Below are 7,084 nucleotides of genomic sequence, written 5' to 3'. Positions count from 1 at the left end.
ATTAAAAAAAAGTAATCATCTCTATTTATTTTGGCATTTTTAAGATTGTATTTCACTTAACTATTGATTCTTTTTTTCAGCAAATTAAACATCCGCTAAGTCTGCATTTTTCTAAATTTTTTTTAGAAAAGAAAATCTTAATCTATGACAAATAAAAAACATATTTCAAATAAAATAAAATAGCGCGGTAATAAATTTTATTATATAAAAGTAATTATCCTAAATTTACGTCAATAAAATATGAAGTTCTATAATTTCATTCTTACTGTAATTTTTCTTGTTTTGGTCTTAACCCGAAAGCACATGGCTGAATTTGGTTCTGCTAACCAACACATGGGCTGGGGAGATTCATTCAATCAGGCTTCATCATCTGGTTAGTTTTTTTTTTTCAGATTTTTTGTAATATTCTTTAATTAATATGATTATTTTATGGCTAATTCTGCAAAAAAAAAATCAAATGTGCATATATTTTATTGTATAAATTAAAAATAGTTATTTGCTTAATATCTTGTTAGGCACAAATTTCAAATATATCAGATATATTAAAAATAGTTATTTTCTTAATATCTTGTTTGGCACCTTTTTTAATTCAGTGTGATTGCAAATTTGTAATATAAATTTTTTAAACGTAAAATATAATATAAAATAGCTACTTCCTTTTAAGGTAAAATCGAGGTGGCGAAATCGAGGCTCCATATTAAAAGGATCATCATCAATTGGATAATTTTAGGATATGCTTATTGGATCTTCATCATTTTCAACATTAAGATTCAATTCATAAAATCATGTGAATCTAATTTCTCTTAGAAATTCATAAATTATAAAGACCTTTTAATCTAAAATATATAAATATATAAAATAAGAAATTTTATAATAGGGTTTTTATAATCAGCAGAATAAATATAATAGAAATATATAAATATTTTAAAATACAATACATTGAACATTTACAAAATATATTATTCTTAATATTTCTTTTGCTTGATGTAGGTTTTGATAATTCTCAATTATCAATAAGAAAAGCTGCTCGTGTTGCTATGTTGAAGACCCGATTTGCTGATATAATTTCAAAAGCACAACAAAACACTTGGCAAGAACGTAAGTTCTTTGTTCTTTACTTCCTCTTGTTCCTGCTTGTTTCGCTCTTCTTTGTTCGCCTCGCGTGCTCGTAAAGTGGTTCGCATCTTTTGCCCGCTTCCGAGGAAACTCTCTAACCTAAGCTGAAAGGAGGGAAGGGGAAGGCGACAACAGCCAAGAAGGAAACTCCAGAAGTACTAAAGCCATCTGATGACAGGCTTGGAAAACGCAAAGCTGCTGTGAAGGCTGACAGGAGTAGTAAGAGTAAGGCTAACAACAATAAGAAGGCAAAAAAGGACCCTAACAAACCAAAGAGGCCGGCCAGCGCTTTCTTTGTTTTTTTGGAAGAGTTCAGGGAGATTTATAAGCGAGAACATCCTAATGTCAAAGCTGTATCAGTTGTTGGTAAAGCTGGTGGAGAGAAATGGAAATCATTGACTCGTGCGGAAAAAGCTCCTTATGAAGCCAAAGCTGCAAAAAAGAAAGATTGAATATAAAAAAACAAATTTCAGCATATAACAAGAAGCAGGAAAGCAATGCTGATGAAGGTGATGAAGACTCTGATAGGTCCAAGTCTGAAGTTAATGACGAAGATGATGAGGAAAGTGGCAAGGACGAAGAAGAAGAAGAAGAAGAAGATGATGAGTAAAGCTTGTGGCTTTGATATCTGTCGCTTTGATCCATAATATAGAACCTGAGTTTTGTATTCTGGTATGTTAGGGGGCAAAGCTTACTTCTGTGATGTTTATGTTACAGCTTTAATGGCTGTGGTACTTTTATCCTGTGTTTCTATATAATTGTTCATCATCTGCTCCCTCCCCTACTCAAGTGGCAAGGCATTTCTAAAATTTGTTCAACTTAAGATTCTTATTAAGTTAGTTCCCTTTTCTCAAAAAAAAAAAAAAAAAAAAAAAAAAATTTTTTTTTTTTTCAAAAAAACTTTTTTCATAAAAATAATCATATCTTTGAGACATAACTTTTTCATGAAAACTAATCTAATTTACAAAATTATTATACTTACAAATATAAATGAATAAAATTGTGTATTTGAATCATAGGAAGAAAGTGAAAATCAAGCTAGAATGAGATCAGAAAGTGTTGATGTTGTACAAAATCAACAAAAGAGTAAGAAGATTCATTTCATTTAGATTATTTTGCATTTATTGTGTTCTGGGCCTTTTTTCTAGTAAGCTTTGTATTTTGAGCAGAAAAGAGAAGAATTGAAAGCAATATGACAAATGAAAAAGCTAGAGCCATTAAAGATATGCCAAATTCTGAGCATAGAAAAAAATTAAAAATAGAACGAGGCACATATTTTCTCTCTCTAGATAAGGTGATTTTTTAATTGATTATTATATATAATGCTTTTTCAACCAGTGCAATCATTCAATACAGTATTGATTAATTTAGTGTTTTTCATTCTTGATTGATATTTTTGAATTTAAACTTTATATTATTCATTCGCATTTATTTAAACGAGTTATTTACCATTTATTAATCCACAATATTTATCTTTTTTTTTTTCTTAGGTTGATTACATGATTCATATTATGCATTTTTTTTCTCAGGACAAAATTAATCAACCAAGAATGCCACATCAAAAGAAAGATTTCGTGCAAAAAAAACAAGAGAGTAAGTTTTTTAATATTACCATTTTCTTATGAGAATGATTAAGCAAGCAAATTGCATTTTTTATAAATATTGCAAGATGTCTCCTTGATAATTATAATGTATGTTAACGATCATACTATTTAACTAAAAGCAGAATTTTTATCTTACTAATTCATAGAGCTTTGATTTTAGCTATTGAGAAACCAAGTTAATTTTCTTATGGTATCATTTTCATTGATTGATAACTCCGTTACTAGCTATTATTTTTAATTTATTTTATTATTCAACATGATTGTTTTAATAATCATCATACTTTATGTAGAAAATAGAAGAATGACAACTGTTGAAGCCATTAGAAATAAGGCAAATTTTTAGCGAAAAAGGAAGATTGAGAAGGAAAGCGAAGCAGCTCGAAATGCATTAGATAAGGTGATTTTTGTTATTCCTTATTCTACTCTCACAATATTTCTTTTTCTTTAAATTAATTTTGTAGAGCTTTAATGAATGTGATTTCTTACTGGTATTGTTAATGACATCTTATTAGCTAACCATGATATGAAAACGACCAATAAAATGGGTTGATTTTAAATTTCAAATAAATAGAAACTATGATCTAATTGAATAAGTTCATGTTTTATTTCAATTAAAAGCAAATGTGAACTTTTGTGTTCATTTTAAAGATACTTTGAATAATAATTCATACTAAAAATAATTTCATATTTATTAACTATGAACACTTTTATGTATTTTGTAATGTATGACAGTCTAAAATTCTGCACACTTTCTCCCACACACATGTTTCTTTGAAACATATATGGAGTTTAGCTAAGTTTACAAAAGCTTTTGGAGAATTCATATTTAACTTTATTTATTTATTTGATTGATTATAATTTTCTTAACAGGTTGAAGCATCTGTTTTTGTTGATGATTTCAACAAAACATACAAAGATTTCTTGATGCTCATGCTCATTTCTTCATAATTTGATGAGTCAAAATATTTAATGGCTTCACAGATCAATTTAAATTATTGGGATGTTCATACTTCAAAAAAATATCATCATTGAAGATTAATGATGCATAAGAGGGAGCTATAGAGATTTGTTGAAGATTGCTTGGGATCAAATTTTAGTTTGATTCTTGGAGCTATGCATGAATTGATGCCTGGTGGTCATACTAGTTGGCAGTTGAAAATATTTCTGAGTCACTGCACTCCAATACAAGCTATGAAAGGTGCAATCATTTAGGCATGAAAAAAAATAATGTTATTACTTTCTACATAATAGAGTTTACATAAATAATGTCTACATAAATTTATTTGTAGCTTCCATACAGGTTTTTTTTATCTGAGGAGTGAGAAATGTCAGTGAGATTTTTGTGACAATTGTACTTGTAAATATTTTTTCTCCTTAAATTTGTTGAATTTTTCCTTATGTATATATTACTTCAATAAAAATAAAAGTATTGCATAAGAAGAATGTTAATCAAAATTTTTGTATGGAGGCTTTTAGTATTGTATCTGGGACAAAAAATTTGAAATATCAAGGTTTAAATGATAGTGTTAGCTGAAAATTTCCACGTCTTATTAAACTAAATTGAACATTGGTTAAACTTTAGAATCTTTCAAGATTTTTTGATGTATTGAAAATTGATATTTTAAGAAAGTTCATGAGCATATGTTTTTTTAGTATTTAGTATTAGTATAAATATCTAAATTTTCAATTGACCATCTATTCCACCTTTATAGTCTAATTTTTCGTATTGGGCCATGTTATTTTCAATAAACATACTCCTATTAAGGTGAATCTATTAATATATTAGGTAAATTTTAAATTGAATTAAATACATTTCAAGTAGTACATCTTAGAGTCATAGTAAATAAATTTTGACATGAGATAATAAACATTCTATAGTTTTTAAAATAAATTTTAAGTAGGGACATACTACTCCACCATGATGAGGGAGCCTTAGTTGAAAGATTAGTTTAAACATAAAAAATAAAAATATCAAACATATATGTTATGGCATGACATCATAGGTACAAAAAAATATTTTAAAAAGGAACATGTTAAAGCATGTTAAGAACAAGAGAGAGAGAGAGAGAGAGAGAGAGAGAGAGAGAGAGAGAGAGAGAGAGAGAGAGAGAGAGAGATAGAAAAGTAGCTCGAACTATACTTTATAAGATGTTATCTATTTTGTTTCAACCCTTTTTTGCAAGACTAAACCTCTTAACCTTTTCTTTTTATATTATTTTTCAGTATATCACTCATATGCAAATAATGTTGTATTACGAAGTTGCCTAATTGTGACAGTCACTTGAGAACTTTACTGTTATATTAAAAGAAAAAAAGTAGAGATTACTTACCCCATTAACCTAAGTTATACTTTGAGGTTTGAATTCTAATAAACATCTAAATTTAAGTTTAGTTGTAAATTGTCAAGTCTTTAGAGAGGATTAGTGTTTTTTTACCTGTACTAAACACATAAACATGTTTGTGTATATAAACAGAATTTAAGATAAAATCACATAAACAAGTTTGTGAATTTGATTTAAAAAATTTGTTGTTCACTATATCTTTTCTCAAGATTAGCTAGCTTTTAAAAATAGGCACTTTATCCAAGCATCCATACAATATGTTGCAACCTAGGAATCAAGATTGAGCTTATAATTTTGATCATAACAAAACTAATTATTATGCTATAAATTTTATTTTTTCTCCAAGAATATCTTGGATATTTTTGTTAGCTTGTTTTTGAGTGTAATAATATTTCAGGAAAATCATACTCCAAAATGATGAAGACTTCAAGATAGAGTAGAATAGAATTTCATGTAATAAAGTCTGTGGATCTCTAATTTTATTTCTTGAGTCTAAGCATGTATGATTATAAGTATTTTCTGATATGTAATCAAACTGTAAGATATAACCTAGTTTTCCTACAAATGCAGTCAATTAAAATATGGCTTATATTATTTAAACTAGTCTTATATTATGATGTCAGGTCGTACATACGAGTAACATAGTATGAAATCTGGTTTATATATACTAGATCGTGCCAAATGAACACATTTAGTTTTTGAATTATTTGTACTATATGATCTTAATTCATACAGATGAATAATAGAGTACAAAATTCCTTTTGTACAAGGCAAACTTTTTAATTTTTAAATAGTTCGTATAGTACGATATCAAGTTATACAAATTACTAACAAAGTATGAAATCAAGTTTATACTAGATCGCATCTAAAGAACATATTTATTTTATGAATTATTCATACCAAGCGATCTAAATTCTCATAGACGACAATTGAGTACAAAATTCCTTTCTTACCATATCATACCAGATGAACTTGTACATTTTTTAATACTTCGGACATTATGATGTTAGGTCATACAGACAAATTATAGAGTACAAAAGCAATTTTGAACTAGATCATATTGAATGAAACACATTCAATTTTTGAACTATTCATACCGTACAATCTTAATTTGTACAAACGACTAATATAGTATGAAATTAGGTTCATACCAGATCATATTGAACAAAGCCCTAATTTTAAATTATTCTTACCATACGATCTTCGATTGTACCATACTATTAGATCATGGTTCACTTGAATTTTTTAGATTTTCTTATCTTAACTATATAAAGAGTTCTAGTAACTAAATTAAAGGCCTTTGTGTGAATGTCTCTTGAGAGTGGCCTTTGAATTTGAATTTTTAGGAGAGATTGTGAGTGTGAAGTATGAAAGATGAAGTCAGGAAGAAGTTATGAGAGATTTATAAGGTTGCTCAAAGTGAGGATATCTTTATCTTCTTAAATTGTTTGCCCATCTCCTCTGTAGGCGTTTGAGAAAAGATTATCAACATTATGTCAAGGTTTTCTATCTTCACCATGAGGGTGAAAAGGGTTGACGATATTCTGCCTTTAGCAAGAGGGTGAAAAAGGACTTGACCGTACTTTTCCTTCACCAGAAGGGTAAAAAAGGATGAGGTGGTACACTTCCATCACTTGGAGAGTGTAAATGGCATCAGTTCTCTGCCACACAGGTAAGTGGAATAAAGTTTCAAGGGCTTTTCTTCCTTGTTGTGGGGGAAAAAGGAGAGTCACTATTATTTAGTGCAATACTTATAGAAAGAATCTCCATGGAGTGGATGTAGGTCTAGTTGGACTGAACCACTACAACTGTAATTTTATTTTTTTTTTACATTTATGATTTCTATAATTGGATTATCCTGTGATATTTAAAGAAAAAAATGCATATTTTAGGATATGTAATTTAAGCTTTCTTAAAGATTTTGAAAATAAAAGAAAATATTTAAATAACTAATTCACAACCCTCTTGGTAAGTTATGACATAATTCTATTAGGTCTAACCGTCTACGTAAACTATTACATT

General features: G+C 28.3%; 1 pseudogene; it reads left to right on the top strand.

Moving 5' to 3' along the window:
* Positions 1 to 303: 303 nt before the first annotated feature.
* Positions 304 to 1,871, top strand: LOC110094135 (annotated as a pseudogene).
* The last annotated feature ends 5,213 nt before the right edge of the window (positions 1,872 to 7,084 follow it).

The sequence above is a fragment of the Dendrobium catenatum genome, unplaced genomic scaffold (assembly GCF_001605985.2).
Source record: "Dendrobium catenatum unplaced genomic scaffold, ASM160598v2 fragScaff_scaffold_763, whole genome shotgun sequence".
Classification (NCBI taxonomy): Eukaryota; Viridiplantae; Streptophyta; class Magnoliopsida; order Asparagales; family Orchidaceae; genus Dendrobium; species Dendrobium catenatum.
Note: the sequence above shows the minus strand (reverse complement) of the source record. Positions and strands in the feature narration are given on the sequence as shown.